Below are 25560 nucleotides of genomic sequence, written 5' to 3'. Positions count from 1 at the left end.
TGTGTGTGGGTGTGGGGAGGTGTTTCTTATCATAGTAAAATGCACATAACATTTACCATTAGTGACATTAGTACATTCACAATGTTGCATGTCCATCACCATTATCTAGTTCCAGAACATTTCATCTCTACAAAAGGAAAATGCTGTAACCATTTAGTAGTCACTTCCCATTTCTCCCACCACTCAGCCGCTGGCAACCACTAATCGACTATCTGTCTATAGATTTGCCTATTCTGGACAAGTCACAGAAATGGAATCCTACAATATTGTCCTTTTGAGTCTGACTTCTTTCACTTAGCACAGTGTGAAGAGATATTTTAGACAATGTACAGATCTGATCTCTCATCAAAATGTCACCCAACAGTTTGAGCATCCACTGATATTTCTGAAATAGAATCATTTTGAAAAGGCTTTTTCTCATCCCAACTCTCCCCCCTAGAGAGCTGCACTGCACAAACGCGTCACCCTTTCTCTGTCAGCTCTCGCTGCACCGTGCTCATTCTCACTCGTCATTCCCTGACCAAGGCCACTCTCTGAGTCCCAGGACTCATTAACAATGAGCCAGGCACCACGCAGCTGCAGAGCTCAGTCCGGGCAGTCCGAGCTGCGATTCCATGCCTCACCACTTGGAAGAACCCAGCAAACCAGCTCATAGATTCTTCCAATTCTTTTTAAAAAGGACAAATCCCCCTTTGTTTAGGCCTGCGTCATCCTTAGCTGCCATCATCATACGCTGCCTCCAAAGATGCGTTTCACACACACACACACACACACACACACACACACACACACACACACACACACACACACAGGCTCATGCACCACAGTGAATGCAATGCTGCTTTAATACCAGCTGGAATGCCAAAATGCCAACCTCATCAGGCAGGGCCATAAACTCCAGGGTGGTAATGGCTTCATATATTGTCCAGCTCACATGACACAAATGCCTATGGACACACAATTAAGACTTTCTAGAAAAGGAAAAAAAAAGGCTTTAACTTGGTTTTCCCAAAGTCCGTAATTCAAATGCTACAGGGCATGATTTGGAATGGTCCACTGATAGGGCAGCCGGTAACTCGAACCAAGCAGAGAGAAAGCCCCCGTTCAAATCCTCTGCGTCCATGAAGGAAAAAGACCTAGTTTGGTGCTAGTCTGTCTCTAACAGGTGCCTTTTTTTTTTTTTTTTTAACAACAAAAGGCAGAACTTCAGGCAAGCCATAACGTGTAGCTAGAATTTAACAATGTTGTTTTGAAATTATAATGTTTATTTTAAGGTTCTTTTTATAGGAAGTAATACCATTTATAGTAGTGACATAAAGTTTCCTTAAAACAAATGTATTGATGTTCTAAGAAAAGTATTATGTAAATAAAAGGACAGGTGGTCTTCAGGCTAGCAAAAATCCTGAGGATGGTGCTCAGAAGCCTAACGTCTGGGAAGCGTTGCTTTAACACCCGGGAGTGGTTTCAGTTGGCATTGCAGACAAGGAATAAGCTCCTGCAGAGAAAAAGGCAAGTTTTCACAAGAGGTTGAGGAAGGTCTTGAGTCCAGTGTGAGAGAAAGGCCTGAGGGCATACAAGGGTGGCTAGAGATTGGTTTCAACTGTTGGGCACCCAGGAAAATTTGGGAATAGAGAAGTAAATGTCACCTACTTAATGTAAAGAAGACCTAACCGGAAAATAAGCCCTAGCATGATTTTTTAATAAGACGTCCCCTGAACATAAGCCCCAACGCATCTTTGGGAGCAAAACTTAACATAAGACCCAGTCTTATTTTCGGGGAAAAGTACTCTCCTATACTGACATCTGGAATTCAGATCTAGTGACCGCACCAGAAACTTCAGAGGAAATTATTCCTAAGTGGAGGCAATCTCATGAAGAAGGACTAGAAATGACCCTGTACTCCTGCATCTCTATATCAAAGTAGGTCTCCCTGACGCCAGTCTTCCCGAGGCCAGTCTCCCAGTTCCCTTCTGACAGGCAACCACTGTTCCTGGTTTCCTATGTCTCTGTCCAGAGATATGTTAGGTGGGAACACTTACGCCCCACTCTTGTTTCCCTGTGCAGGCAGCTGCACCAGTGAAACATCTCCGACCTCATGCCCCACCTCTCACTCCTGATTGGAGGAGGCATCCAGGGCTTACTTCCTGGGTGGGTGGAGCTCAGCCATCAAGGGGCTACCGTGCAGCACTCTGCCCTCCCCCACAGCCCCTCCTAAACCAGGAAGTAGTGTGTCTGCTCTTCCAGAGCCCCAATTTCCCTTGGCTGGAAGGGCCCACGGGCTAGTGGAGGGTAGGGCTGTGGCACTGAGAGCTACAGCAAACTCATCTGGCCACACGTCTGAGCTAAGCCAACCCAGCCTTTTCCACCATAATATCCGTCAGCGATCATTCCTTTCCAGTGCATAGGCCTCCACCTTATGCTTCGAGTGGCTGCCTAGTAGTGTTCCGCTGTGTGGCTATGCCACAAGCTACTCAACTGGGGCCTTCCTGGTGCCCATTTAGGTCATTTCCAGACTTTTTGCCAAACTACGCTGCCAGTGTAGTTTGCACGTCTTTGGATAGATTCCTGGAAGTATGAAGGTGCTGGTTTAAAGGATGTGGACATTTATTTTACTTTAATTTTTATTAAATTAAATAAAATTGAATTTAAATCTGATATACTACAAAGCATACCGGATACTGTTAACACTGTGTCAGCCTTGATCTTCAGAGGGCCTTCAGGGGGTGGAAAGGATTGGACCAAATCTTATGCACGGCCAGGGTGGGTGGACAAGACTTGATGTCATCCTTCGACTTATTAACATCCCTGAGATTCCCCAGAAGTATAATTCTGGCCTCCGCAGACCAGCCTCTGCCATCCCCAGGGCTCCTCCCAGGGGTGTCCTGTCCTTCCCACAACGCACACTCATGTTTTACTCCTGTTCAGGGATTCGCGGGGCCCTCTCTGGAGATACTGAACAAAAGACAACTCCCGGCTGGGTGTTGGAGAAAGTTATGATTAAAGGTGCGGTTTACACAGCGTGGCTTGTGTTCAATCTTCACATCAACCCCTGTGAAGTTGACAGTAAGAGATCATTACCCCTGTTTTCCAGACAGAAGACTAAGGCTTAGAAAGGAAAGGCTTCAGGTGACTTGCCAAAGTTTGCAGAGCTGGGGCCCCAACGCCTGGTTCTCCAACTCCAACTCCAGGACAGTTTTCTGTTACTACCCTCTCCCCTGCGCACATGCTTGGGGCCTAACGAAAATCACACGGCGGTCTAATTAAAATCAGGCACGAGGGCACAGGCAGCGTTACGACATCTTTGTACCCATTGCTTTGGCTGGATTTCCCTCAAGCTTTGCACCAGGCAGGAGAGATCTGGGGAGGCAGCATCTCTCTGTACTGGCTCAAGCTGAGACGTGACTGGGTTCATTAAAAAGAGGGCCTGATGAAGAACTACGCTTCATTGGTACCAAAAGTAGAGCGTCCTGCCTTTTTGAGCCGATTAGCTCCCTGGCCAGGCTGAAGCACGTGTTGTCTTCATTGGTCGATGCTGACATTGGTTTGGATTTTGGATCCTTCATCACTAAAAGGATTCATTCTGACCTAGTAGAATGGACTCAGTTCTGTTTTCTAAATTTATCACAACACGGTCCCTTCCCACCCAGAAACTCAGGTGGATCTGGCACAATACCACACCGGCCCCCCATCCCGACCTTGACTTAGGAGCATGGAAGAACCACGGGAAAGTACCTTTGGACTGAAGGCCTACAAACTCCCCATTCTATAAAGTAACCACTGGATTGATATTGAGCGCAGGATATTAGAGCTTACGACTCAAATTTGTTTTAAAGGAAAAAGAGTCAGTTACTGGAATAGGAGGAGCAGCAAATGGGTTTCCGCTTCCTCTGGGCATAGGAACTGGACCCAGCAGCGGGGGGGAGGAGGGGGAAGAACAGGGGGGAGAGGAGGGGGCGAGGTACTGGGAGGTGTAGGTGGGGCCGCAGAAATTCTGCACACAGAATGGGGTATTTGTGGCTCAGTGCATTTCAAGTTCTAAAGGCTGCTGGTTGACAGGTGAGGCACAGTGTTCCCAGAAATGCCCACCCAGACCTCAGAGAGCAAACAGGATACACCAAGAATTGCCACCTCCTCGCTGCCTCCTCAGCAGAGGTGCTGTCCTGCTATGCCCTGGTCCAGTGTTTGCCTGAAGTGTGTGTGTGTGTGTGTGTGTGTGTGTGTGTGTGTGTGTGTGTGTGTGACATCTAACCCTGAGCGTAGACAAAGTCCTGCTGGGACTCCCAGGCCCTCCATCCCACAGAAGCAACGTCTGATGTGTCGTTGATGGCAGGACATCACCATCAGGGTCTTACAGACAGAAAGAAGGCCACAGGCCTGCCACTGGCAGCGTACAGTCACCGCCTCTCCTCCTTCATAAAAGCACAAATCTCCACGGGGAGCTCAGCCCCTGCCTGCTGTTGCTAAAAGGAAGCTGCTCTGGCACACGCACGCTCCTTTATGTGCAAGGGAACAAGAGCGAGCCAGCTGCCTTCCCACGGAGAGAATGCGCTGTTAAGATGACCCCTCGGCCCACCCGATTCTATTCCCACCCTCAGGAGTTCTTCCTACAATTTAAACCACGGCCCATTCTCAGACAGAGTTGGAGCCTTTTCCTGGAATTGTAAGCAAAAGGACAATCCCGAGGTGTGAACCTTTCCAAACAGACCTGAGATGTTTGGCATCTGGAGGTTCTGGCCGGTTCCCGCAACCCAGACGTGCTCTGCCCACAGAGCCCTAGCCCACTGGGCCAGGGAGGCTCTGGGCGCTGAGCCCTGGGGAAGGACTCTGTGTTCAGGAAGGCAGAGGTCAGCTCAGCCTTCTGCCCTGGTATCTAGACAGCAGCCAGACTGGAATAGCCAGGCGTCCAAGACGCACTGGGGATGGCAGAAGCCCCTTGGCCCTGGGTTGCCCAGCTTCCTGTTCACTGTGGCTGGGGCTTCTGGGCACTGGACCAACACTTGGCTTCATTTAGAAATGACAAGAGACAGGACATTGGGATGTGGCAATGCTCCAGGGCAGAAGCCACAGAGGATGATTCTGCCTGCTCAGCCCTCGGTCTGTCAGGCCATTGGAATTATAATAGCCACAACGTCAATAATAATAGCCAACATTTGTTGCCCGGTATGTGCCAGGCAATTTTCTAAGTGCTTCACGTGGATTAACTTATTCATTCCTCATGAAAATACTATGACGTAGGTGTTATAATTAGCTTCATTTTACAGTAATAAGGTTCAGAAAATAAGGTTCAGAGAGGTTAAGCGACTTCCCCAAGGCCACACAGCTAGTAAAAGCTAGAGCTGGGATTTGAACTCAGGCAATCAGGCACCAGAGCAACCACGGTGTTGTCCAGCCTAAATCTGAATGTCTCTTCCCTTTTAGGGTGCTGTTACTTTAAGGCCTGATCAGGAGACTGGTCCAAAGTCCTGGGGCCACATGTGGCTTCGGATGCTGGCCATCACTATGTGTCACTACTCAGGCCCCACAAAGTGGGACACACTTTGGGAAGCAGGCTGGGGACAAGGGAAGCAGAGAACATGAAGTCACCCTTGAGTCCTGAAAGTGCCTCCCTTCACTGTGTACAGGGTAACACCTGCCGGTGAGGTGACAGCCCTGGCGTAAGGATGGGCGAGGACGCCCTGCAGGTGAGACGTCACAACGAAGCGATTGGCGGCCTTGTCCAGTTAGTGGGTGGGAGGCCGGGCTCAGAGCCCAGTCTCCTGGGCTCATTGTTCATCGTTTTCCCATGTACAGTGATTCACACAATGAGCATTCATCGAACGCCGACCACATACCAGGCCTTGGTGACACACAGATGAGTAAGGCAGGCTCCGTGCCCCTGGGGGCTGCGGGTCCAAGAAGAACAAGTGTGCACCAATAAATAAACATGACGTGATGATGTGTGCTGTGAGGACACAGAGAAGGGGTGACTGGCCCTGTAAGGGGATGGGGGCAGCGTCAGAGGCTTCCGAAAGGAAGTGACACCTGAGCTGGTGTCAGAGGATGGGCAGTTTGTCAGGGCTGTGGAGGCAGGGTGTCACAGGCAGGCACACACGCACACACACACACACACACACACACAATTTCTGTGCTCCAAGGCACAGAAGCATTACAAGTGTGAGTAGGGTGTGTGCTGGGCAGGGCCCGGGGCTGAGCCAGAATCCACGCTGGGCGAGAACTTAACGGGCCTTGGACATTTGAGTGTTATCCTGGACGCAGTGGGAGATGAAGAAGGTTTTTAGGCAGGAAAGTAACAAGATCCACCTCTACAAGAAAAACATTCCACAGTCAGGAGGCTGGATTAGAAGGAAGCAAACTGGGGGAGTTGCTGGACAGCCCTGGTGAGCAATGACGAGGGTCTGTCTGGACTCGGACAAGGACAGGGAGGTGGCGGAAGACAGAGATCAAGAACTCCAGCAGGTGGCATCAACAGGACCAGGAGATGGGTGCGGGCGAGGGGGGCAGAGGATTCTGGGGCCCTCAGCTTGTGCCGGAGAGGAGGCTGATTTCACTAATGCTCTTGGATTGGAGCAGAGGGAGCATGTGAAAAAGGAGGGAAACAGTTCATTTGGTTTTAGAAACGTCTGGTTGACAATGGTGGAAACGTGCCGGGCAGTTGGGAAATACGGGCGGGACTGTCATTCAGAAGAAACAGGAGCTGGGAACAGAAATCTAGTGTCACAGGCGACAAAGTCACTGGTGGTTATGAAATATTACTCCGAGAGAAAGCGCTGGGAGAGAGAAGATGGGGGAGAAAAAGCCAACAAAGGAGACAGATGTGGGCACAGGGTGGGGAGAAAGACAAGAATGGATGGAGAGACTCAGAAACCAAGAGGGGAGAATAGAAAAAACACCAGGACAGAAAATGAGCTCACTGGCAAACGTGGTAACAATTTTAGTAGTGTAAACTAAAGCCCTTCTTTGTTTTTCTCCTGGTAACACCTCTCACGCCCTGATGGTTACGTTGCAGTTGTTCACTTGGGTATTACCCTCTTTCCTGCTAGTGTCAGGGACCAGGTATGTGTTTACAGGATGGTTCTCCCAGCACTGAGAACAGGGCCTGGCTCAATAAATGTATTGAATGAACGCCTGAAGGAGCCAGATTTCAAGGAGCTAACGAGCTAAAAAGTCAAGAAATGGAGCTAAGCTCTTCTTTCAAGTTTGGCAGTAAGGAAAGGAGTTTCCCCACCTAAGAGAAAACTCTGGGCCCGAGGGGCTTCCCTGGTGAATTCTGCCAAACATGGAAGGCAGAACACCAACTCTCTACAAACTCTTCCAGGAAACTGAAGAGGAAGGAAACCTGCAAAAGGTTTTAACAAAATGAAGACGTAGGATCTATTTCCTCACCCACTGAACCCTAGCCACCCTTGTGATTTCTTTTATCAATTAAAAGGTGGCAAAGGTGACACTGCCAGTTCTGAGCCCCAGCCCCAGGAGGTCTCCTGCTCCTCCTGTCTGTCTGTGCTCAGCTATGCCGTGAACCAGCCCAGCCTGGCCCGCTGGAGGGCAGGACGCCATGGGGCAGAGACGAGCTCTTCAGGCGAAGAGCACCCTAAACCAGCCAGCCTCCACCTACCCACCAGCCGACCAGACACGTGACAGAGCCCTGCTGAGCCTGGCCCATAGTGCCCACCTGCAGAATCATGAGCTAAACAGACGTTTTCTATTTAATGTCACTGTATTCCAGGATGGTTTGTTACACAGCCAGCACGGACTGATACAGGGGAAATACTGCTGCATGAGTCCCCAAGTTCAAGGACAGAATTGCCAGGCTTCATATCCCTAGTGCCCAAGGTTACTCAGCACAGACCTGTGGAATGCCTGCTCATATGGGCAGCTTCTGCAAAAGAGCTAATCACCACCGTTCTGCCGGTGACTGCTGCTGGCCCCCTCAATTAAAGAGCTCCCTGCTGGCAGCTGTCATCCTAGGAGCTCCCAGTAATTATGCAGCCGGCACACCCACACCCCAGGCGGGCGTTGGTAGTTAGGGTACCTGCAGGCTTGCAACATGTCAGCATGGGGTGAGGCAGGGCTCAGACTCAAGGTGTCCCATCCTCACAGCCATTAGTCAAGAATACTGTGTCCTCCACAGAACACCCCGCATCAGTGACTCTCAGGTAATCCCCAGGGGCACTCACTTCAATAGCCTTTTAAGCTTTCAGAAGCAACAAGAGCTGTCATTTCTGTAGATGGATTTTGCCAGCAAGTCAGGGGCCCGGAATCACTGCGTACAACTCAGTCAGGCCCAGGAAGCCAGGCCTCCACTCCTGTGTTAGTTAACATGGGAAGGGGATGAAGGGGAGACCATCAGGAAGTAACGCGTACAAAACGTGGCGAGAGCCCACACAGCCAGACGGGACTACAGCCGCAGTTTCCTCCTCTGAAAAATGGGGATGACAATGGTCCCCCTACCTTCTAGGACTGCTGGGCGATAGTAGAGCACATGTGCCTAGAACAGCATCTGCATGTCACCAACTACGACCGATGTGACAGTCAAGGAGTTCCTTAGAACTGCCATTCCAGGTCCTCCCTTCTCTCCACAGAGCCAGCGCTCTCTTCTCCTGTCCACCGCCACCACTCTCAGGTGGCAGCCACCAAATGGAAACAAACCACTAGAGCGGTCTCCAGGGGGGGAACCAAGTGCACACAGACAAAAGGCAGCTCGGCGTGTGGGTACAGTTAGGGGCTATTTCAGGCACGGTCCCTGCTATGCTTACGTCGATGCTTTCCCAACAGTCATTCTTACATCGCCTTCAGAATTCGTGTCTCTGTGCAACACCTGTATTACTAGCAACTTACTCACTTTTTAAACTCACATCTTTTATAAAAGGAAACCTTCTAACAGGACTGAAATGGAAAGTCAGGTTGCTTGCCATAAATAGGTGGCGCTAGGGAAAAGAAATACAAAGAAAACAAAACAATGTTATTAGATTCCAGCTAGAAACGGCTGTTGCTGGAAGCTGAGAGTTCAAGCCAGCTTTCTCTGTTGAAACAGGATGTCACACATGTTTGGGAAGTTTTAAAGACATATTCACACAAAACTGAGATTTTTCTCCTTGAAGGGTTGGCAGGGAATATAAAAGGGAATGATTTAAAAGGGATTCTACTTCATTTAATGCTCTGTGCCTGGCTCACCGGAAGAATCTGTAATCATTAATTTTATATGTCAACATAGCTGGGCCACGGTGTGTCTGGGAGGATGCTTTTTGGCTGAGACTAACATTTCCATTGGTGGGCTCTGCGAAAAGCAGACTGCCCTCCACAGTGTGGTGGGCCTCACCCAATCAGGTGCAGGCCTGCATGGAACAGAAAGGCTGCTCTTCCCCCTTGAACTGCAGTATCAGCTCTTCCCTAGGTCCTGCCAGCCTATCTGGCAGATTTGGACTCACCAGCCTCTATAATTACGTTAGCCAATTCCTCAAAATAAATCTCTCTATCTAATACACGTCCTATTGGTCCTGTTGCTCTGAGAACACTGAATAACACAGCATCTCTCCGTCGGGTACCCAGCCCGTACAGACTCACAAACCTGAGAGCTGGCAGGTCATGCCCCTTTACTGGGGGTTCGGGGCACTAACAGGAAGTGCTTCCTCTCGTGAAACACTCAAGACCAGGGCAGAAGCCGAGCCAGATGGGGAGCCAGCCCCATGAACTTGGAATCACACCATTTCCCCACCAGCATCCCTGGGGTCCTGTGAGGTCACCCTGCTAGCAAGGAAGGCAACACCAACACCTCCCCCTTCTGACCGGGGCACCTCTGATGACGTGTCTGCAGCTATGACACTATCCAGCCGTGGAATTGGGACAGTGACCCCACACAATGAGAATCGGGGACTCATGCAGTCTCAGCTGTGTGGTGGGGCAGAACGGCCCCTGCCCACAGCCTCTGCTGGGTTATTTTTACAGCACCCAGTTTCCATCTGTTTGTGCTCTGGGCCTGGGGACCTCACTGCCTCCAACACTGCATCTGACATCAGGGCCTTAAACTTTAGAACAACGTTTTCCAAACTTCAGTCGTTCGCCTACCACCTTCTCGAGTACCACTGAAGGATTTTACTTCCTCTTTGACTTTAAATAAATCCACTCTCTAACAGAAATATACGTATTTTAACAAGAAATCTTCTGGCTCCTGGAAATGGAAAATCAGCATCACTAGCCACAAATAGAGAGATTGTGAAAATAAATAGCTCCCCCATGTCCCCCCCCAAAAAAAGTTCACAAATTCTGGTTCAACACTGTTGTCCGCCACAGGGCTGGGCTGAAGACCTGCCCTGTCTGGTGAAAGAAAGGAAACTAGTCAGAGAAGCATCAAACACATTAGCAGCAACTCAGAGTTACCCCTTGATGGAACCAGAAAGTTAAAAGACAACTGAAAAGGGAGCCACTTTGTCCCTGAGCAATTTGATGTCATGTCCAGTGCCACCTAAAATCACTCCAGCATCGTGAATCCCACCCTGCAGTAACCCATTCGTTCGGATTCTGTCTTTGGTGGTTCCCACCCAGGAAACCAGAGCATGAGCCCTCCCTTTCGTCCACCTCCCAGCCCACTCAGCTGGGCCCAGCCTGTCCCAGAACCTTTAGTGGGGCCTCACTTAGACGCCCCCGTCCTCCACCCAGGACCTGCTCTAGACCTGTAGGAATTCCACCAGTGGAAGTTTCTTAGGAAACTAGGGCAGGACTGGGCATTGAATTAAAACAAAGAAACTGGAACGCTTATACAGTGCTGGTGGGGATGTAAAACGGGGCAGCCACTTTGGAAACGGTCTGGCCGTTTCTCAAACAGTGACACAGAGTTAGCATATGACCCAGCAAGTCCCCTCCTAGGTATGAACCCAAGAGAACTGAAAACACACGTCCCACAAAAGCGTGTGCACGGATATTTACAGCAGCATTATTCACAACAGCCAAAAGGTGGGCACAACCCATATGTCTATCAACTCATGAGTGGATAAACACAGTGGGCTATAGCCAAACGATGGGTATGATTTGGTCATAAAAAGGAACAAAGCACCAAAGATGTGATGTGAAGTGAAAACAAGCCAGACCAAAAGGCCACATAGCGCGTAATTCTATTTATATAAAATGTCCAGATCGGACAAACCTATAGAGACAGAAAGATTAGTGGTTGATTAGGGCTGAGGGGGATGGGAAAATAGGCGGATGATACCGGAAGGGCACAGAGTCTCTTTGTGAGGTGATGAAAATGTTCCAGAATGATCTGTGGTGATAGTTGCACGTGTCTGTGAATATACAAAAATACACTGAATTGTACAGTTTTAAGAACTCACTTAAAAAGGGATTAAAGAAATCAAATGGGGGTGCTCTGAGTTCACTGGGGGCTGGAATTTCAATACCTCCGCCGATCCCGGGTCTGACACACAAGGACACCTGAGAGCCCTCTGAGGCCCCTAGGGTGGGCGGGAGGGAGAAACTTCAGGTCAGGAACCTGGGCCCTGAGCCTTTCTGAGCGCGGAGCCTTCCCAGCCCCCACAGGGCCAAGAAGCCGCCAAGCCACCTCTTCAACCGACCACCCACCCCAGGGCCGCAGACTGAGCCAGCCTCTCCTTCCAGGATGCCCAAGAGGTGGAGAGCATGTGACCCCGTCTCCCAGCCATCTGTCCCGAGTAGGCACAGTATACAGCAGGTGTCACTTGAGGACACGAGAATATGAACCACAGGTTCCGGCCCTCACCGAGTGCTCCACAGAACTCTCAGGGATGGATGAGTGCCCCACACCAGTGCCCCTTCCTTCTTTCTTCCCAACAGTCAGGGTAGCAGGATGTTTCCATGAGCACTTCCCTCTTTCTGGAAAGTTCTTAGGTCTTGGGGTGTCTGGTTCCTCTCCATCCAGCCTCAACTCCAAAGTCCCCTCCTCGGAGAAGCGTTCCTGGACCATCCAATCTAAGTGACCCCCATTTTCTTTTCTTCAAGTCACTGAACATCCTTGGCTATTTTCTTACCGATGTCAGTTCACTTCTTTTCTGTCTTGTCCCTCTAGACAGGATGCCCTCCGTGGGCAGGGACTTGTGCTCGGTCACGCCTGGCACCCAGTGGAAACCTTTCGGGCCTCACCAAGAAGCCTGGGGCGGGCGGGCAGGAGGGGGCAGGAGGTGACAGGCGGTCACAGGAGGTGACGGCTGGGATTCTCCATGCGTCTCCTCACACTCCCAGGGGAAGAGGAGCCTCACTTCCCAGCCACCGCCAGGCAAGGGGCTTCTGGAAAGTCTCAGGAGAAGGGGAAGCTGTGTGTCCTTAGCAGCTAACACTCACCGCAGCTGGGGTGTGAGGGGGTGCACATCATCCAGTAAAGGGGACCTGGGTGGGACACCAACCGTGTCAACAGCACCACCATTATCATTTCTGCCCTGTCTGTGTGCCACCTGTACTATTCGCTCGCTACCCAGGGTTGTCTTTAAAACGCCTTAGCTTAACTCGATCAATTTTTAAATGTGTATTGTGCCATAAATGGAAAATCAGTATTGCTTGCCAAGGGATTGACATTTTCGCAATCCACTTTTAAATAAATATGAGCGCATTATAGCCCGTAGCATGGCCTGCATGCTATAGAAAGGGTTTCTAAGTGACTGTGGGTGCGCGGGCCACACTGGGCAAGTCGATGACTAAGCCTCCGGCCCTAGAAGAATGTGACCCTGGGTCATGATGATATAAATGGACACTGACCACGCCACTTGGGCCTGACGCTGCTCCAGGCAGAGCCAACGGCAGGAGGGAGAGGGAGCAGCTGCCCCGGCCTCAGTGATCCCTCGGGTTCCCCAAACCTCTCCCCTTTCTCCTCTCCCCTTCCCACTCCTGCAACCTCCAGCTGGCTCCTCACTGGGGTCAGAGGTGAAGACCCCAAGGCGATTCCCTCTCTCAGGCATTCACGTGACAAAGGTTTACTGGGTACTTCCTGCATCCATTGCTCCCTGCTGGATGCTGAGACAACCCGGCAACTCAACATGGGTCCCCGTGCCCAGCAGCCCTGGCCTTGCTTAAAACAAAGACCGCCAGAAATAACGGGATTGAATTACCGTTTAGTCAGAGGGTTCCCGCCTAAAGCAGGATTCCCAGAATGCCCTTCTCCATTCCACACGCACCCGAAATAGAAGAGAATCAAGACAGCTTGGGCCAGGGTATGGTGGCTCTGTTCTCTGTGACAGAGCAGCTGAGGGGAACTTCAGTGCTGATAGCTGACTCTGGAAGGAGAAGGTGGCCTCCAGGACACCCACCGACCATCTGCAGCAGCACAGGAATTCCTTGGCTGAAAGGACCAGGATTGTTTCCAGAGGGGAACACAGATGTCTGTTTTTTAAAGAGAGGGACACGATGGGGTCCACCAAATGGAGCAGTGTCTGTGGGGTCCCCAAGATCTGGATTTGAATGTGAACACAGCAACTGTGTGGTTTTACGCAAAATGAAGACTCCGTTTTCTCACGTACAGAACAGGGATAATAAGAGTCCCTACCTCCTAGGGTTGTTCATTTTAAATAAGATAAAGGATGTAAAGCATGTGGTCCAGTAGTGCTTTAGTAATAAATACCAGATGCTCTAAATGCTCTAATAACAGCACGGTAGTTATTATTACGGCTACTGAGAACACTCGCAAAATCTAAGTCCTTCCCGCCCATTCTCAAACACAAACCTAAGTGCTCCAGACCAGGTCTTGATGTGTCTCTGAAATCTCCTCAAAGCCCCAACTCCCGTGCCCAGTGGTCTCCTGGACATCTTTGTGGGATCTCACGATGGCCCTATGAACACACCCCACGTGCACTCATGTTGCCCCCCTCTTCCCAGACCACCACTAGTCTGTTAACGGCACCCAGACGGGAACCCGTTACGCTCACGAGACGTCCATAGGGGGATGTTCCAAGGGGACAGTTCCATGGGGGACAGATGGCATGAGTGAAGTCCCCATGACTTGTCCCTGAATCGCTGCACACAGCACCCCCTACCTGGTCTCTGTCCACAGAGCCCCCACAATGACACCCATCTCCTGAAGCTCCCCACCCGCAAACCTGCAGAACTCCCATTGTTTACTGAATTCGGGGAAGGCCATTTTATTGTTACTGAACTTCAGGCACCCCGTTAACTCATGAATATGTTCTCTCTGCTGCAGGTGAGACTGGAACCCCTTTGCCCACTCCTTCCGTCCCAGTTCCTCCCGCCTCACTAGACGCAACCACATCAATCTATTCCAGACATTTTTCTCTGCATACACATAATACATACGAATTACACGAATATACAGGAAATACAGCTAGTTTTTATTTGTTGTATAAATAGCGTATTTCCCCACCTGTTGTGTTGCTACCTCCCCTTTCACTAATTCAACAATGTCTTACAGATCTTTCTACGTTGGTACACATAGATGAACCTGGTTCTTTTTAACTTCTGTGAGTTGTTCTATAAGATGACTGATGGCTATGTAGAGTGTTTAGGTTACTTCCCCCTTTCCCTTCCTCTCTCCTTTTGCGTCCCAACACTGCTGTGTGAACATCACCAGGCCTGCTGCCATCCATGGAGGTCATTGATTTGGGGCGATCTCATGGCCCTTAGTCCCCTTTGAGAGCAGCAGAGCCCCGCTTCCCAAGGAAGGTGAGAGCCCTGGAAATGCAATCATCCAGGTCAACAACTACTCATTAAGCACTGGAGAGACACGTGCACAAAACCAACAGTGTCTTCAAATGGGAAGACGTCTCCTGCAGCCCCCCCACCCCCCCGCCCTACATCCTGCCCAGGATGGGTCAGCATCCTCACAGCACGACAGCTATGCCTACGAGCGCCTGGATGCCCAATGGGAAGTGACCCCACTACCTGAGCATCGCTCCTTGCCCGTCTTTCTCCCATCAGCTGCCGAGATGGATGACACACGCCAGACGGCTCCCTGACCCTGGACCCACTGATCACTCCCCAGCTCCTCGGCAGTGAGTCCCTCCACCCAGATCTAGTGCTGGTTCTGCAGCCAACTTGCTGGGTGGCCTCAGGTGAGTCACTCCGCCTCTCTGCATGTGCCTAGCTGTCAAACTGGGATGTTCTAAGGCTGTTACGACCCTGAAATTCTCCGCTCTTAGCCCATGGCTGCCCTGAATGCAGAGCGCTCTTGCTTGCCCCTTCCGGGTGTGCACCAAGAAGAGCACAAGGGACTCTGGTACAGAACAACCAGCCCCGCCGTGGGTATCAGGTTACCAGCCCAGCACTCACACTGGGTGGCAGCTCTGCCTCTGATATTTTTAGACTCCCCCCCTCGGCCTGTCCCTAACAAGACCCAGATGCATCTGGCGATTCCCGCCAAAGCTGGTCCTGCGAAATTGCAGTCTTGAAGTAACTCCTGCAGGAAGCCAGACTCTACCACTCCTGGGGCAAGAAGGGGAGCCTCCTCTTCCCGCCACCCCTACCCCTGTCCCCACTGCTTCCCAGGACAAGCTGAAGCCAACAACCAAGAGTCGGGCCTCTAGTTCTGTCTATGGTGCCAGCTGCCCTCTTTCCCCATTCCAGCTGCTGCTGCCAATCGCCTGCTTTTCCAAACCCAGTAAGACGGTCCCAAGCCCCTCCTCCCACACAGGCGGCCCATCAGCGACCTTTTAACTGCTTCTTCTAAAACAGCTCTGCTCCCCAGTCCCGATGCCTGGGACCCAAGCGCACCTTCGGCTGAGGGCTGCCACCACCCTCGCTCTGGAGTTCCCCATGGCTGGAGAGCCCACCCCCACCTTGCCTCAGCCCTGGAGCCTGTGTCAGAGGCCCCACTTGTCCACAAGCTGGGCAGCGGCCACATGTTGCGACACACACACAATTTCTGCCCCCCAGGAAGGTGGCTGGACTCCTGCCTCCCAAACAAATCCCGCCAACCAGCCAGCACACCACCGCCATCCCATCTGGCCTGGAAAGGAATTCATATATTTTTGTCTCAACAGACTTTCCTTCCTGGTCATGTCTGGCGGGGTTGACTATGACAAAGGGTGGCCTTCACTCTGCCCCCGTCAAGCAGGAAGACCGCAGAGGACACAGGGCGTCAGCATGTGGCTAGGATGAAAAATTAGCCAGGTAAGCACCCCTGTGAATTACCTGTTGCTGGAAAACTGAAGAGTGTGCACATGTGTGTGGTTTTAGCGCTTGTGAGGAAGACAGTAGTGAGAGGCAGGGAAAGGAAAGTAGGTGAAATGCTCGCTTCCATTCCAGGAAGAAAGGGCCTGATAAATTACGTGGGTGTGTAGGGGGTGGCGGAAAGGACTGAATAGATGTGCCCTGTCCATTTAGATGCCATGGAGCCCTGACAGCCCCTCCTGAGCTATGCCCTGTTCTGGGGCCCTGCCAGCCAGAGGGCACGGCCCCTCCCCTCTGGGTGGGGCAGTGCAGTGTCAGCTGGGAGTCTCCCAGCCTGGCCCGGCCCTCACCCACCCCGCTGGCCACCTCGCTGGCTTCCAACACAAACACCTGTCCCCGGATTTCAAGCGCATCGAAATTTGCCCACTGGAGGTAGAGAGACCGCTCCAGGCTGTGTGGCCTCCCACCCCCACCCCCACTCCCCATTCCCCAGCAGGGTAGAGGTGGCAGATCCAAAAACCAGCAGTGGGAAAACAGGTTTTGCACCTTCCTGCCACCCTCACTACCTCCCTCGGCTGTGGGTTTGGCATCTGCCAAGGCTACTGCGGGTATCTGGGCCCTCACGTCCCCAGGAGGGTCTCACCCCAGTCCCTCCAGCCCACCTGGGCATCTCCAAGTGGAGAAAAGGAGAGGGCGTGGGGGCAGGCAGATGGAGGTTCAAAATCTGGTTCTTAGCATTCTAGCCCAGTGACCTTGAGAAACTGACTTTCGGTGTCTGGCCCAGCTCCCCCCACCTGGGAGTGAGAGGCTCCCAGGAGAACTGGAGAGCGTGGGCGCCCTGGCTCACTGCACACGCTCTACCAGCTTTGGTTTCCACTGCTGCCGCTTCTGGACTCCTGGGAAAACCAGGCTCCTGTCCCTTCCTCATCCTCTTTGCACTTCCCCATCCCAAGGCCAATTCCAGGGAGAAGTGGCCATCAACAGTGAGCGGGCGGCCCCTGGGATTTCTAACTGATTCAGACTGAAGTGTAGAGCTGGCTGAAGACTTTTCTTTCTTAATTGTGGTAAAATATACCTACTAGTTTAACCACGTGTACGTGTACAACTCAGTGGCATTAAATACATTCACAAGGTTACACAGCCACCACCACTATCTATACCCCAAATGTTTCCGTCCTCGCCAACAAAAACTTTGCACCCATTAAGCAACAATCCCTATTCCCCTGCCCCGGCCCCTGGTAGCTTCCTGTGCCTATGAGTTTGCCTACTCTAGGTACTCATGTAAGTGGAACCATCCAGTATTTGGGCTGCAGGCTTCTTAAGCTCCTCTCCAAGGCCTTTACTTTACTCTGCCTGTCACTTTTCAAGCTGGTCTCTGCACGTTAGACACAGATAAATTAAAAGGTCCCCCCACACACACACACACACACACATCTTTGGAGCTTGGGAGGGGCAGTGTCCCTTTCCCCAAACTTGAAACTGGGATGTCAATCTTGTTCCAGAGTAAGGAGACGGTTCTGTGACTTGGAGGGCCGGCTATGCTCTGTGGGGTCTCCCTCAGGTCCAGGTGCCCCAGAGCAGCCCCCATTTATGAGATCCCCACGTCAGCCCCCAATTAGGACCTCCTCTGAGTGTATTTAGCATCCTGGATTTGGGAGAGTCCACACCCTGAGCTCTAGTTCCCTCTTTCTTTGGAACGGATGGGTGGGACCCTCAAAGCCCCGCAAGTCCCACCAAAGTGGGGAAGGGAGAGACCTCAACCCACCAGCGCCTTGAGGCTCCTACACCGCCCCCGACCTAAAAAAGTCGCTCCTTGCCGCTGGGGGGCGCAAAGGAGACACCGCCCCGGCAGAGAAGTGTGCGCTGCTCGGAATGACCCACTGACCCAGCCAGGGCGCCGCCAGTCCCGTCCGCTCGGTGAGGCCGGGAGCAGTGCGCCGAAGCGCCGGGGACCCTCATGCGACGAGGTGGCTGCCCTGGCCTCCGAGAGCCCCGTAGTGAAGTTGGCGGGGGCGAAGGGAGACGCCCTAACTCCTCCCCAAACTTTTCCCGCCCGTCCCGGCGCACAAGGCGAAGGACGCTATCCCTTGTGTGGGGAGGCGGAATTCGGGGTCCCAAGCGAGCGCGGCACCGGCGGAAAGTCTGCGCCCTCGTAATTTGGCGGACGAACGGCGGATTTTCGACAGAGAGGGGCTCCTCTCTGCCCCCGACAAATTGCAGGGAACCCCCTGGGTCCAGCACGTACAGGGCCCGTGCCCCCGCTGCCCCGGCGCACGCTGCCTGGAGCCCCCCCGACGTGTGCGCGCGGACCCGGAGCGCGAGCCCAACTCACCCGGCGTTGGCGGCTGGACCGACCGATGGGCTGGGGCGCAAGGCGAGGCCACCGGGCTGTTTTGAAGCTCTGGGCTGGGACTGCGCGCCCTCCCTCCTCCCTCTCGGCGGTGCGGAGCCTCCTCCCCACGCTCCCCTGCTTTCCCGGATCCCGCCTCCCGGGGCGTGATGTCAGGAGCCAGGAGAGCGGAGTGGGAGGGGCCGCTGGAGGCGGGTGGGGTGCTCAGGAGGGAAAAGCCAGAGCCTGGGAAGCGCCCCCAGCCCTAGCCCGCCTCCCAGCGCTGCGCCGCCAAGTTTAGGGCGGAGTCGGTAGCGCAGCTGGGGAAAGCGGGAGAAATGGGAAGGAAACTCCACGGAGCTGGACGCCTCCCTTCGCGGCGCGCGCCCTTACAGGTTCCCAGCTCGCCCGCCTTCCCTGTCCTCCCTTCTTCTCTTCCCTAGGGTAAAGGTTAAGAACTGGGTTCTGGAATCTCTGTATTAGGACCCCTTCTCTGGCTCTTAATTTTGTGATCTTGTCCTTAATCTTTCCTGCCTCAGTTTCCTCTTCTGGAAATGGAAGTCACATAGGACCACTTTCCTTGGGTTGTTGCATGCACAGTGCCTGGCACATAGTAAGTGCTCAGTAAACATTAGCTACTGTTACTTTCTCTGATAAAGAGTCCTGGCCTTGGTGGGAAGTGTCGGGGCAACCAGGAACCCAGTCTTGGTGGGAAGTGGTAAATACCTTTGAACCCACAGTCCTGGAATTTACTGTCCCTGGATATGACATATAAGTACAAGGAACTGCCTTTCTTTCCAGCCTCCGTTTCCCCATCTGGAAACTGAGAAGGCTACTCTGCCCTGGAGGCTTTGAGGGGGACGTAGAAGGCGGCCAGAGGGGTCTGAGCCCCATGTGGGTAGGGAGGGAGGGGAAGGAGAGGAGACTTCAGTGTCTAAAAAATTAAAGAAATTCCAAAACAGGGCCACAACATATTACAGTATATTTTTAAGGTTTCATCAGGTTAATGATAGTTGCACACAACCAAAAAATAAGGCAGTAGATTTGTGCCACTAAGAAGAGAATTAGGAATGTTTTGAAGAAATACTAATTTATTACTCAGTATCTGGACCAGCTGGGATGCGATGTTTAACTTTTCTGATACCTGTCTTTTTTGAATCCTGTTAGGAACTCTGTAAGGGGACAGACTCCTGGGTCTACATTCGAGATCCTTAGGAGATTTGAGACCCCCTCCAAAGGGCCACCCTACCCCTTCAGGTCCTGAGGTTCCCAGTTGGTCCAGTGTCTCCCGTGTCACATCTCTTTTAATTCTGAAATTCCGTGGCTAATCAAGACATACATCTCCCAAACGAGAGATTCTTTGTAGGGCTGGAGAGGGGGCAGAAAGGTGTTCATTTGAACTGAGGCAGGGGCCCATATAAAGGAGGCGGAGAGAGGGATCTGGCTGCTATAGCCGAGGGCCAGGCGAGGCCCAGACACCAGCAGGGATGGAGGCCCCTGCCTCTCCATGGCCACCTGGAGGACAGAACACCCACAAGGCTCTCCCACAGTGGATAATCCGGGGGTGGGTGGGAGCTGGAGCAGTCCTGCCATTTGCTGAGCATTTACTATGTACCAGTTACTTTACAAACATTACCATCAATGTAACACAATAGCTCACGAAGAAACTGAGGCTCTGAGAAGCTACTAGCTAAGAAACTTGCACAAAGGCCTTGTGTGAGAGATGGAACATGGATTTGAACCCACACCCACTGCTGCAAAGCCCACTCTCCTCTTGCCATTACAGAGTTTTTTACCAAATGGTCAAGCCATTATTTCTGCCATATCCACACACCACCTGAATTAGCATTCATGTAATATTTTCCTTTAAATCAACTCTGTTTATTTAATTCTATTTATTTTAAAAGGAAGCCCCATATCATTATGGTAAACAGGAAACCAGTGCCATCTACCAGAAATAGAAGACAAACTTACAAATCTAAACATGACCCAAAGAAAACGGTGTTATTACATTCTAGCCAGATACCGTTGCCTGCAAGAGGCCGTGAACTTGACATTTAGGATCAATTAAAAAGGGACAGCAGCAGGTGTAAGAGCGTGTTAGAGACACGCCAGCCCAGGAGACTTTCTCCTTCTTGTAATCAGAACTATTGCCAAGATCACCGGGAAAGGGAATTGCATTCTCAGTCTGTGATTCAAAACTAGGCGATGCCTTCTCCTTCTGTCACCTAAAACCACCTCCTGCGTGCCTGCTGGTGGGGCGTGCCCCACCCTGGGAAGAACCTGGCCAGACACCATTTGCCTTTCCAGGACCCAGAGAAAGGAATGGATGGATTGCCACTCTCTCTTGTTTTAAAACCCTCTCCAGAGCCCCACCTCCCTGTGTCATTCACCTGCTAGGTGTGCCTCTTAGTTTTCTCTCTTTAAATATACACCTGTCTCTTCAGTAAGATTCAAGGCAGAAATCTGCCCTCTAACTGCTTGTATCCCCCTCCTGGTGGTTCATAATAAGCTTGAAACCTCAACATTGTGTGGGGAAAAAGAAAGAGTGTTCAATTGAATTCTGGTCCCAGTTCTTCACCCTCCATAGTAATGTATATATTCACACTCCAGATGTAGGTGATTGGAGCATCCTTCCCCCTTTGACCTTGAGCTAGGCCATGTGACTGGCTTTGGCCAATGAGACATTAGCAGACTTGATATATGCACAGGCTGGGAATGTGCTTGGGCGGTAGGGCTTGCCTTTTTGTGCTTTTGTCATTGCCATAAGTGGAATAATACCTCTGGTAGCCCACTGGCCCCAGAAAAATGAAAGACGGGGATCTGAGCTACCCTAGGTGACCTGCAGATCTTCCATTTGGGACAGAGCTGCTCCAGCCAAGCTGCAGACACGTGAATGAGAGAGAAATGCATATCTATTGCTACATGTCACTGAGGCAACATGGTGGTTTGTTTTACAGTAGTAACTGGTTGCTAAAAGGATCATCTTACACGGGGAGAGAGAGAAAGAACTGTAAGGAAGACATCTGAAGGCCAGGAGAAGCCTGGTTGGGGGCGCTGTTTGGGGTGGGTTGAGAAGGGCATTGAGAATGCAGTAATCTCTTGTGTCCTTCCTGGCTTGAACCGTTTAAGGTTCTGCCAGTTTCTTGCAACCTGCTCCTGTTGCCCGTTTCCTGTTCTTAGAAAGAGTGAATGACTAGGGGTGTCCATGCCTGGGGGCAAATCTGGTCCCAACCTTAACCTAACAGAACTTGGAGCTGTAGCAGAATATGTGATGGAGAAGAAGACGCAGACTCTCACCAAGAAGGACGGAGAGCTCAAAGAAAACATGATCGAAATCCACAAAGTCAGGATTGAGATGGATCAAATGCAAATGTGGTTCAGCCACTGAAAGCTGCTTTTGGTTGGTGAGTTGGTTTAATCTTGACAGGTGCTAGCGGTTTTACTCCCTTCTATTCAATAGCCATTTCCTTTGACAACAAATTGAATGGGCTGCTAAGATGGCCCCCCTATGATCCTGCCTCCTAGTGTCCACCCCCGTGTGGGCTCCCCTCCCCTTGAGACTGGGCTGCACATAATGGCGTGCTCTTAATGAACAGAAGGAGGCAGAAATGACGGATGTCACTTCCATGATTAGGTTATAAAAACTGAGACTTCTGCGTCGTTAGCAGACTCTATTGCCTTCTAGGCCTGCATGCTTTCGTGAAGTGAGCTGCCATGTTAGAGAGCCCCATGTGGCAAAGAAGGGAAGGAAGCCCTCTGGCCAACAGCCAGCCAGGAACTGAGGCCTTCAGTCCAGCAGCCCCCCTCAGGACCCCAATGCCGCCAACGACCATGAGTTTGGAAGCAGCTCCTTCCCCAGCTGAGCCTCAGATGAGACCCCAGCTCCAGCCTAAACTTCAGCGGAAGTCTTGTGAGCGGCCCCGAGACAGAGGACCCAGGTAAGCCACGCCCAGATTCCTGACCCACAAAACCTGTGATAACAAATGTGTGTTGCTTTAAGCTACTAAATCCTGGAGTAATTTGTTACACAGCAATAGCTAACTATTCGCAAACAAAAAAACGAATCTCCACTGACTGAGATTAGGAGGGGCTGGTTCTAGTTGTAGCCTTTGTATTAGTCCCAATAGGCGAGCTTCTGCCGCGGTAACAAATTTCTCTGGCTTATAACCAATGTTGATCTGTCTTGCTCATATTGTGTGTCCATTATGGGTTGATTGTGACCATGTGCCCATATCATCTTTACTTTAGGAGGCAGGCCGATGGAGCAGCCCCTGTATAGACCACGCTGGTCTCGGGGAAGTGGGAAGTTAAGAGGATGAACCACACACTGGCTATCAAAAGTTTCTGCAGGCTCATATTTCATTGGCAAAGCAAGTCATGAAGCCAAGCAGCAAAAAAATCTCCCACTAGCCATGCTATGCTGGCAAGTCACTTCATCTCTATCTTTGAACTTGGCTTTACAGCACTAAATGCTTCTGGATGTAGGAATAGAGCAAACACACTCAAAAGCCTCATACGCAACCTGTTCTCTGGGCTCCTCTTCCAGATGTGAGGCAGGATCCTCCAAAGCAAAGGCCCTGCCATCAGCACATGTAGACACGGCCCTGCTGGCTGCCCATCCTGCCATAAGAGAGACAGCGGGGAAAGCCCCAGTGCCTGCTGCACGAAGACTCTAGAAACCTGAATTCCTACAGTGGGACCTGAGAAGTATGGTGTCTCTTGAGACCATTTCCTCTTTGCCGCCCACCTCCACAGACTGGGCTGGGGGTGGGACAGAGACAACGGTTTCCAGCAGAGAAAAAGCCCTGGTGTCCTCCCACGTAAAGCTGGGAGCTCTGGGTCGCATCGCTTCTCCCTGTCGCGAAACTTCCTGCAAGTACAAGAGTTTACCACACTAATCACCAAAGCCAACGGCCACAGGATCCCCAGACCTCTGGAGATACAGCCCATAATGATCCGACAGCCGACTTTCATGTCTTTTAAAGGTAACACACGTAACGAAGGCGAGCGTACTGAGTAGAACCAACCTCAGGGGTTCTGTCAGGGTGTTTCCCGTGCTAGAAATGTTTGCCATGGTGACCCCAAACATCTGGCTGCTTACGGTAGCTCCCGATTTTCATCAGGTTTGGCACCATAGGCACAGAGCTTCAGAGTTCTCCCAGATTTCAGTTTCCCCAAAATACAGTGAGAAAGAACAGGAAGCAGGGGAATTTGCTCCTACCGGGGTTATCACCATCCAGACGTCTGGAGCCCCCGAGAACCATGAGATGTTCTTGGCAAGTTGCAGGAGAAAGTCCCCAGGTGTTTGCCAGCGTGGCAAGGCGAGTAGAGGCCAGTGCTCTTGGCTCATTTTCCGAAAAGAGTGGAGTACAGTTTAACTCTGAAACGGGAAAGGAGGAGAAGTCCCTGTGAGGGATAATGTCCCAGGACACAATCATCAGTACTATTCCTTCCGCCCACGACAGCCTCCTTTGTGCTTTCCTAGATATTTTTCATTTGTCCCCCCAAATCCTCCCCTCCCTCCCTGCCTCCCTACTACACGCTCGGGGAAATAACATTTTCCCCATGACTCATTTAACGTATATCTAGTGTGACTCTCCCATGTGCCAGACACTGCGTGAGTGAAGCAGTGAACAAACGTGTCAAAAAACCCTCGATCTCATGGCACTTACTAACCGACACTGGTCAGTCCTCACTGCTCTGCTTGACACAGATACGGCCTTGGTCTGGTTTGGTTTCCCAAGATCCCTGGGTATCTCTGTGCATGTGGGTTGTCTCTTAGGCTATCAGATCATGGAAACAGCCCCGAGCTCACTGACCCTTGGCCTAGTCGGGCAACCCCAACCTCAGGACTCAGGCTAAACCGGCAAATCCTTATGGGTCTTGGGGTATGGGGAGGGATGTCTTCTCTTTCCACTGGAAGTCTCTCTCTCTCTCTCTCTCTCTCTCTCTCTCTCTCTCTCTCTCTCGCTCTCTCTCTCTCTCTTTCTCTCTCTCCCCCCCCCCCACCCCCTCGGTCCCACAGTTCAAAATTCAAAGAATGACAGGGCAGGGAGGAGGGGCTAAGACTTAGAAATTCTTGTCTGTCCCCATGGTCACAGGCCAGAGGTATTGAAGGCATTCTAGGCAAATGACACTCTTGATTTCAAAGTCCTTACACCCAATAGTCTGGAATTCCCTCCTTCTGTGGGATTCAAGTCCTTTCGGACACAGCTCGTTTCTGTTTGCTGTTTATCCCTCCCCTGCATGTCCTGGGTAACACTGCCTCGCCCTCCAGACTCTGGCCTCTGTCTCTGGCAACCAGCTCGGGGAAGGTGCTCGGCAGAAGGGCTTTTGTCCCACTGGTACTGTTTCCAATCGGTAATTATATTGTAAAATCTTTTATTCATGTGCTTTCTTACTCATTGTCTTCATTCCCCGATAGAACACAAGCTCCCTGAGAGTAGAGTCCACCTCTGTCTTGCCCGTGGCCCTGTCACCGATGTCTGACACATAGTAGGTGATCCGTCAGCATTTCCATTAGTCTTCACAGTGCCTGTATGAACATGAGAGAAGGTGCCCTTTCTGAACGGATGATTTAGAGAAAGGTGTCCTCTCAGCGCACACAGCTTGGCATACAGACAGCATCTTCGTGAACAGGAAGAAAAATGTCCCTTCCTCAGGCAAGTGCCATCCCAGGCCAGGCAAGTGAACAGTCTGTCGGTGGCATCCCTCGAGCTCTCAGCTAGAAACTTGTGTCATCTGCAAACGATGTGACGAGATGGGAGTACTGGAATCAATAAATATTTGATGAAAGAATGAGTGAATGAAATGCAGGTCCTTGGAGATGTGTGCTGGTCTGAAAGATGCCTGCCAGTTCTTTGACACTCTGCTCACTGAGAGCCTAGGCTCATGGACTGGCGTCCAGTCGACCGAGAGAATATGGTGATGCTCTGTGACTTTCAAGGCGAGGCCACAAGCAGTCAAGTTCTCTGGAGCCAGGCGCTGGGCAGTGATGAGCAGAAACACAGCTGGTGTCCTCATGGATCTTCCAGCCGGGGGGGGGCGGACTCCCATTGCAATGGCCATATAATCCGGAGTAGGAGACTTGTGAGAGGGAAAGAGGGTGCTATTCATAATTGCAGGGGGACAATCATCATTAATAGGAACTG

General features: G+C 51.5%; 1 protein-coding gene and 1 long non-coding RNA gene across 2 annotated transcripts in view; one reads left to right on the top strand and one right to left on the bottom strand.

Moving 5' to 3' along the window:
- Positions 1-18563, bottom strand: part of EMP2 (epithelial membrane protein 2) — a 33600-nt gene extending 15037 nt beyond the window's left edge. Inside the window, exon 1 of the mRNA XM_019719311.3 lies at positions 18410-18563. The gene's annotated coding sequence lies outside the window, so the exon portion shown is untranslated. The remainder of the gene's footprint in view (positions 1-18409) is intronic.
- Positions 18564-20039: 1476 nt separating this feature from the next.
- Positions 20040-24358, top strand: LOC109439100 (uncharacterized). Its single transcript, XR_012493176.2, has 3 exons — positions 20040-21813; positions 22095-22347; positions 22658-24358. It is a non-coding gene; the product is annotated as an uncharacterized LOC109439100 (long non-coding RNA).
- The last annotated feature ends 1202 nt before the right edge of the window (positions 24359-25560 follow it).

This window comes from Rhinolophus sinicus, chromosome 10, assembly GCF_057876585.1.
Source record: "Rhinolophus sinicus isolate RSI-liver-muscle chromosome 10, RSI-T2T, whole genome shotgun sequence".
NCBI lineage: Eukaryota > Metazoa > Chordata > Mammalia > Chiroptera > Rhinolophidae > Rhinolophus > Rhinolophus sinicus.
The sequence above is the reverse complement of the archived record's forward strand: the minus strand, read 5'-3'. Positions and strand labels throughout refer to the sequence as shown.